General features: G+C 33.9%; 1 non-coding gene across 1 annotated transcript; it reads right to left on the bottom strand.

Annotated features, from left to right (window-relative positions):
• Window positions 1-5046: 5046 nt before the first annotated feature.
• TRNAT-GGU (transfer RNA threonine (anticodon GGU)) lies at window positions 5047-5120 on the bottom strand. Its single transcript has one exon. It is a non-coding gene; the product is annotated as a tRNA-Thr (tRNA).
• Window positions 5121-8973: the final 3853 nt, after the last annotated feature.

Below are 8973 nucleotides of genomic sequence, written 5' to 3'. Positions count from 1 at the left end.
TTAATTTTTTTTTCATTTATTTATATTTATTTTCATATAGTTACTTTCATTCTTTATTTTTAATAATTTAAAAAAAAAAATAGTTGAACATTTCACACGTATATATGGTGCTATATTATAAAGAAGTTTTTTGCCATTGCAAAAATTGCAAGACCCAAACAGTTACAATATGTACTAAGGATTTGTAACTTTTTTTTTTTTTTGCCTTTTACTCACATTTCAATGAGTGCACCTTTTTCATCTCAAGCCACGTGGCAGCACCAGCAAAAACACGAAACAAACACATCTCCGACCACATAAATACGTTAGGGATCACGCATATATATGTACACACACACACATAACACGTTCAGCCATGTACCAATTCGTTAGAAATAATATCGAATAATACAAATCGCAGAGTAATGTGTGCGAGTTTCACGTACGGTCAAGGAGTTGTGTACAGTAGTTTCTACAGTCAAACATGTTTCCCAACCTCCCCCGAAAATGTTAGATCAACTTCCAGTGGGCGGAGTCAGAGTTTGTTCAAGATATGATAACAGAAGGATATAGACGGTGTTTTTTCTTTCCCTTTAGGGTAGCATGGGAATATGCGTAGAGTATAAATAGTACAAAAGAGCAGAATATTTCACTTCTTCGATTTTTTTCGTGATTATTCTCAGAGTTAATCGGGAAGCATTATCAGCTGCACAAAATTAAAAAACGTATTCTTCTTGAAAAAAGATGGCATTTTACCGAGAGTTCAGTTATTTCCTCTGTGGCAATTACAATGCGGGTCAAAGAAATTTTAAATACCACGTAAAGGTTAATATGAAGAAAATACGCGCGTCCACCAAATAAATCCTAGCCTGTGAGCCTGAAGAAAATCATAGCCTATGGTCTGATAATAAAGGATGTGAGGACTTTAATATTAATATCACAAAGAACTCGGTACAAGCTGATAAACTTTAAATACCTTTAATTGTGTGTACCGTAACTTCACAATGCCAGTTAGTTCCAGTTATTCATAATGTTTGATTCGGCTTCTTGTTTTTTGTCTGCTATAAACGGTATTCAGGTTTTCTAATTTTTCTATCTGTATTGATGTCAACTTACTGCTCCCAACAGCATTAATAATGCCTTCAAGCACACGGATCCCTTCGTCGAGCTGTCCTGATATATTAATCGTTAGATATCATCCTTTATCACGCACAATGTGAAATATTGCCCAGAATCATCCACTCTTGCGTAAAATAGGGAGTGTTATAACGCTGAATCACTCTAATTAATCGTTTTGAATGTGCGCATCCATGTTTTCCTTAGCAGTTTTGTTTGAGTATTCATATTTTTATCAATAAGCGATATTAAGGAATAGTGTTAAAGTAGGGGAAACTGTTGAATCTTCAGCGTCGTAAACCCTGAAATACTTGAAAGAGTTTTAACAATACTGCATTCTAGCTGATTTTTTTGGAGTGCAAGAGAGATCGGAAATACATAACGTCACAATTAAATGTTGTTTCAGCTCTTTGTCTGTGATCTTGACGGAGATCTTGCAAGTAGACACGTTTTGATAACAAAATTGGGCCTAGTGTTTAACGTGTTTCTTCCGACTATTGCAAGTTTAATGAACTATATATTTAATAATTGTAATCTATGCAATCGCCTGATGAACAAAACCATGTGATCAATCATACCAAGCACTGTGAATATATTTATTAATGTTTTTCACAAACGGAGGAAAATCGTGTAGCTTGGAACAAAAGAAAATCTTTTACCTTAGAACAATATAGAACTTAAAATTTTCCTTATTTACCTTGGAATACTCAACTTACAATAATTTTTAATGCTTCCTCTTTTGCTTTGATATGCAATTATGTTTCAGATATAATTATATTTCTAGACCTTTCTTCTACAAAAAAGAAACTTCACCTGTCCCCACACCATTTCTTGTCTTTTTTGATTCAAATAATAATTTATTGAGAGGGGGAAAAGTGAAAAGAAAAATACAATATATATATATACATGCAATATTCTACTCAAGGGATCGCTTGGTCCGTCCAGAGCATACAACAAACATTTCTATGGTGGCAAACAGTATCATATAATAGTAAGTACAAACAAGATATACAAACAGACACAAATATTACAGAGGCCTTGGTGTGACAACACTGTATACTGGGGGCTAAGAAGTACCTTCCTATTGTAGTAAAAGATTAATATAATTAATAATTAGTCTTTCGGAAGCTCTTGATTCTTTTTCATATTTTATTTCATTTGGCAGATTATTAAAATATAATGGAGCCAATATATATGAATTGCTTTTGGGTTAATGTTTCTTTTTGGTTGTATAATATTATATTGAAAACCTCGACGAAGACGTGTATGTTGGGCATAGCCTGATTTCAAATCAAGTAGAATTTTTATAAATAAACATTAGACTTCGGTAGATATATAGCTTTTCAATATTAAATACATAGTCTGATTTATAATTATAGGCAGATAGTGTAGGGTTACGAGAGGAAGTAATATTTATAGTTTCTTGCAGATAACTTATTAAAACATTCAAGTTGGACTCATAATCACCTCCCATAACACATATAGCATACTGAATAAGTGAGCAGAACCAAGCAAAATAAAGTGTATGGATAAAAATTGAGGAGATATAATATTTTTCAAACAATATAAACGAACATTCATGTATTTTTATTTTGTTTAAGTGAAGGTGCATGAGAGTTCCATTTCAAACTTTTGTTTATAGTCACTCCTAAATATTTGAACTTCTCTGTTTCCGAGACAATCGGGCAGAAACATTGGTCACCAGAACATCCCAACTCATGGCATCGAATTATAAGTGTTTCTATATTTCTATTATATAATTGAAAATTTATATATTTAGTTTTGTTGAGATTCAAGGTTAACTTATTACGCCTCAAGCAAGAAGTGTTAATTTTTGTTAAATCTTCTACAGTATCAAATTTCGACATGGTATATGTTTGCTTTGACAAAAAATAGCTGTGTCATCGGAATAGCTAATCAAATCACCATGTAGATTATTGATATCATTAACAAAGATTAGAAATAAAATTGGTCCAAGAACAGAACCCTGATGGACGCCATTTTTAATAATCCTATATGTGCCTATTGCATCATTTATTATACCTTAATGCATTCTATTTGACAGATAACTTTTAAACCAGTGATAAGTGTTGCCTCTCTCTCTTGGACCTGAACAGTATAGCTTATGCATAAGAATTGTATGATCGACACTATCAAAGCCTTTTTTAAGTCTAAAAATATATCGAGGGTTCTATTGCTGTCATTAATACTTTTATTAATCTTTTCTGAAAATTTCAAAATTGCCATCCCGGTATTCTTATTTTCTTCCGAAAAAAAAATGAAATTGATTTAAAAAATTTATAATTTTGTGCGTCATCATTTTTTTTTAAATTTTCGAAAAAAACAGGCAAAATAGATATCGGACGATAGTTTTTGAAATCGTTGACATTACAGAACTTATGAATGGGTATGACAATGGCATATTTTGATTTATCAATAAAAACTACACTGAGAATTGAAGAGTTTATAATAAGGGGTATAAACTTTAAATGGTATTTACTGACAGTTTTTAACACTTTTGGCGTGATTCCATCATAACCGACCGCTTTATTATTTTCAAGTTCATTTATTAAATTATTTATATTTCTTTCCTCTATATCTCAGTAACGACTATAGAATTATATTGGTTTGGTACTAAAAAAATCTATTCCATCTATTAACTCAGAATCTTCAGTTATTGCAGAATTAATAAAAAATTCATTAATTTCATCCACTAATGTTTTAGAGTCAGTATTTACTGGGAGTACAAATTTATTTATTTTTCGATTTATGATATCCCCACTTTTATTTATTTTCTGGTAAAATTTGTTGGAAAAAACATAGATTTTACAGCGAAAAATATAAAAATTACAGCGTACCAAATATAACAAACGTTGACATCACGGAAGTTATCGTGTCAATGAAGTCACCTAGTATCAAAGGCACCGGCCGAAGTAAAGATTCAAAAACATTTAATTATCCTTTCTACAAGTATAATGTAGAATAATTATGCATTTCATCTACATAAGTACGTTCCTACCTCCATTCTTGTTACTTTTGTGTATATGTATATTACTAATCATATTTGTGTCATTATTCTGATATCGTTATTTATTTCAATATGCAATTTATATTAATATAATACTCGTTATATAATTTTTCCAATAACATTTGTATTTTTTTTGTCGTTGTAATTTCACTTTGTTGCAAGTTGCAACATTGCATCATGATACAAGACCCAATGTTGTACTACGGAACATTATAGTCCGCGTTCTTAAATCCATGTCTCATGGTTATAGTAGAACAGAAAGGTTAATTCAAATATCACCCGATATTTCATACAGAATAGAGATACTAAAAATGAAATTTGTGAAATTTTTCGGTGAAACTGATTTGGAAAAAGAAGTTTAAAAAATGTTGTTCCAGCTCCCTTATATGATTCCACTATTTTCAATCTTACTATTTCAAAAAAAAATTCTTTAGAAAATGAATCTGCAACACGTTTATCTCTCGTTATAGAGAAAAATTAATTCTTCCGCAATATTCATGCGCACATATTTTACAGCTCCTATAGCGTCTGGGAATCTGTAGCTACTTCCAATTTCTTCTGAAAGATATCGATTTCTCGTTTGTGAGCAAAAAAAATACCTATATATATATCAATTTTCTTTTTTGTCTCAGAAATTTGATCTTTTGCTCGTCTCGTTTGACCTCGATGTGCGAATCGGTATCTAAGCACTTTCTGATAAGATGATAGAAATGGACGTCGTATTCGAAATGACGTTAGAGGTGATCGGAATATATATCTCGATATAAAATGTCTAAATGAACTCCGGTAGTGACGAAAGATCAGTGAGGAGAATCTAAAGTGATATAGATGGCTTTTTTTTTTTTTTTTTCAGCCAGAGATATCAAGGAAACAGTTATTTTCCAGATATTATGCTGAGGTGAGCTCGGAAAGAAAAGTCATCACGTCTCCGCCGGGACTCGAACCCAGGCCCTCTTGCATACCGGGCAAGCATGCTACCATCTACACCACTGGAGACACATGAATCTGCCTTCCTAATTTCACGCACTGTGTCGTGAGGCGCTGAAGTAGAGGCATGAGTAGCCTCTCTTAACTTCAGGAAATGGCCCCCGGGTGGGACGGTTTAGAGAGATATAGATGGCTTGGCTTTTTTTTTTTTTTTTTTTCCAGCCAGAGATATCAATACCTCTTGCATACCGGGCAAGCATGCTTGCCCGGTATGCAAGAGGGCCTGGGTTCGAGTCCCGGCGGAGACGTGATGACTTTTCTTTCCGAGCTCACCTCAGCATAATATCCGGAAAATAACTGTTTCCTTGAGAATCTAAAGTGTTTACTCGCTCAAACTAACGCTATATACACAGAGATTTAATATAAAAATTAGGACTGCCGGAATCGGTTGGAGTTCTTAACTAAATAATAGAATTTTCATAACCGTTTTTTTAACGCTTTTCATCTACAACAAACTTAGTACTAGTGACTGTATACAGTCAAACTCGCTTACTACAAAGGTTTCGAGAGCTAGCTGATGCGAAGATAAATTAAAGAAAGAAAGTTCAACTGGCCTCGCGGGAATCGAACCCACGTCCTCTCACTTGCGGGTGAGCACGCTAGACTACAAAGACAATGAATCCTTTTTCCTTAGAACTCGTGTGCGCTGAACGGGGCTGTACATGGACAGTCAGTCCTAACTCGGGCCAAAGCGCACACCTGTATTTTCTTTCCTGGATTTATCATCGCATCAGCCAGCAGTCGGAACCTTCATAGTAATAGCGGAGGGTGACATTATCTTCGAGTAAATTGCCATCTGATGAGAGTGTCAGAAATTGTGAGCTTTGGCTTGAGGTGGGTTTGGATGTCCATGTACGGCCCCGTTCAGCGCACACGAGCTCTAAAGAAAGAAGGTTCGTTGGCTTTGTAGTCTAGTGGTCTAGGGCGCTCATCCGGTAAGTGACATGACCTGGGTTTGATTCCCCGTAAGGGGAAGGTTTCATAAGCTCGCTTATGAAGGACGACATCGAAAATTTTTTGAAATCTTGTAGTTATAAAGATATCATTTTACAAAAACTAAGTTCACATATTCCAAGCCATTCAAATGGGAAAAAAAATTAACCACTCAGTATATAAATATACCACTCGTACAAAAATGAAATTATTTCATCATGATTAGGATGACCGTATTATATCGAGAAAAATACTAGGATCATAAACACGGGACATCATCATTTTTTGATGAAATTGTTATTGTTACCTATATATAACCTTAGGCTGGAAATAAATTGCAACAGCAAGTCTGAAAGAAATTCAAAATTATTTTAGTGCAAAAAAGTTCTACGTGACGAATATGTGAGGATTTTTGTATTTATAAAAGTCATATTCTCTTATGATATAATATAAAAATTACACAAATTATCTTCGTCCCTGATTTTAGTATATGAATTAAAGCAAATTTCTTCGAAAAAACAGGACATTATTTCAGTGCCGTCTTAAGGCATGGGCCTACCCGGGCACAGCCTCAAGAGAAAAGGGGCCCCACAAAAATGAGATCTATTTGAGATTTTCGAGAATTTGCCTGGTAAGGCTTCAGAAAAATCATTTGGCACGGGGGCCATGATGCTCTTAAGACGGCCCTACATTATTTCTTCGAGGAGTTTCTAGGAGCTTCTTGGAAAACGAATCAAAATGGCGAAAAATGTGTCGTTATATCCATGGTCATTATGTTTTCAAGGAACATTATAAGCAAGTTTCATCAACCCTATTCTCCATGAGAATCATACGGGGTCATCCAATATTGACGTTAAATCCATGATGTCGTTATAGCCGAGGTGGCGTTTTAACAGAGGTCGTTATAACCATGTTTGACTGTGATAATAAATGATGCCTAAAAATTCATTCTATTCATTTCATGCTCCTATTTGACAAATGTATAAAAAAAATTACTGGAATCAATTAAAGTAAAAGCCTTTCCAATGTGTTAGGAAGCACTTCAGTATGTTGAACCATCTATCCAAACCTGGTGTTTCTATTCTTTAGAATCTTTTAGCTTTTTTAGAAAAATAATGAGTCAAAAATTGAAAAAAAATTTAAGGGAATTTAGATACACACACACACACATTTCGGACAGATAAATCCTTTTTTCCCTTCATCAAGAAGAAAAAAAATGATTTATCTGTCCGAAATGTCTCTTAATTCCATTATAGAAATTGGAGGGAGGATGCTTTAGAGACCTGATTATGTGAAATTTCTGTAAATTGAGTAAAAAAATTTGATACTCGCACATGCGCAAGGAATATAGCGTACCTGGCCATAAAACCAACCTGTCAAATATTTTAAAGAAACGTACATGACGGGGACCGATTTTATACAGATTTAAATTACAATGAATGCTGTTGAAAAAAAAGCGTTAAAAATTGCATGTGTCATGATTAACGAAGTAAAATTGTGAAATAATGGAACTTAAGAAGATAACAACGTTATATTTTCCGAGTGACGATTCCGGAATAATATAACTACCTGGCGCGAAACTGCGCATAACCCAAGCAAAAAAAGATTCGATCATGTCAGGGCAATGATGGGCATCAAATTTCGAATTCCGTTCGCAATAAAAAAATACAGAAAATTGATCATATTACCATCAGACACCTTACTTTGAAAAGGATCGTTGTTGTGAAAATCTGAAATAAAACCTTAACCTGAAAAAAAAAAATCGGTCTCGTATTTTATATTAAATAGCCTACGTATACATACACTGTGTATTGAGATTGAATATTTCCAGAGAAGGAAAAAAAGTCAAAAACGGTAGTTTTCCAATGCTTTTAAACTCGTTCAATGCAGTTGAACTGGGGGGATTGAGAAAAACAAATATGTTATTCTTGATGTTTGAATTGTGTGGTCGTATCTTTTTGTATCTCCGATTCATATTAAATTCTATATCGAAATACATATCTTCGAATTCGACATTAAATATTCATAAATCATCGTCATGAATATCGAAAACTATTTATATGTGAAGCTTCCTCTCAACATTCGTCATTTTTCATCTCCATATCAAAACACACTTTTACGATCGTGTATTCTTGCATAGTATACTTGAGATTTGTGCGATATCTATTTTATGACTTTAAACACACGTCATGCTGAGTTTCCTTTGTTATCAATGGGGATACAGTAGTTCGATTCGTAATATAACATTTTTTTTGTCATGACAGATATCGTCTAGACTTTAGAGCAGCGGTTCCCAACGTTTTTTGACTCGCAAAGCTCTGTTACGATTTTTTATCACGGAGCCCCCTTTAAGTATTTTTTTCCTCTATTTAAAACATTCTTCGTTGGTGAAAAAGAAAACATGTTTTATCAGAGCCGTCTTGAAAAAAAAACATATGTTATTCTTGATGTTTGAATTGTGTGGTCTTCTTAACAACATCATGGGGGTCCCCATCCGAAGTTATTTTTCTGATGCCCTACCTGGCAAATCTACGTCCTCTGTGGAGAAATTCGACCCGGATCTGATTTTTGTGAGGCCCTTTTCTATTAAGCCCCCCCCCCGGGCCATGCACGGGTGGGTGTAGGCGTTAAGGCGATACTGTGTTTTATATCTTCACCAATTTTTAATTATCTCTTATACAAAAGATGAGTAATGCTAAAAACACACATATTTTAATTCACATAAGCAGTTATCCATTTTTTGAACGTTACTATTAAATTTTATTCACAACGATAACTGAAGGGCGAAAATGGTAAACACTTGGTAATGGTAATGGTAAGAAAATGGTAAAAAGACAAAATTGAAATACTGTTTTTCACATAAGCATCAAACGTGCAAATGATTTATGATGTTGTCAACGTGAAAAGATCCTGGTAGTCGTCTAAGTGGT

This window comes from Pholcus phalangioides, unplaced genomic scaffold (genome assembly GCF_987345545.1).
Source record: "Pholcus phalangioides strain wild (caught in Gottingen) unplaced genomic scaffold, Ppha-v1.0 ptg000001l_1, whole genome shotgun sequence".
In the NCBI taxonomy this organism is placed as follows: Eukaryota; Metazoa; Arthropoda; class Arachnida; order Araneae; family Pholcidae; genus Pholcus; species Pholcus phalangioides.
The sequence above is the reverse complement of the archived record's forward strand: the minus strand, read 5'-3'. Positions and strand labels throughout refer to the sequence as shown.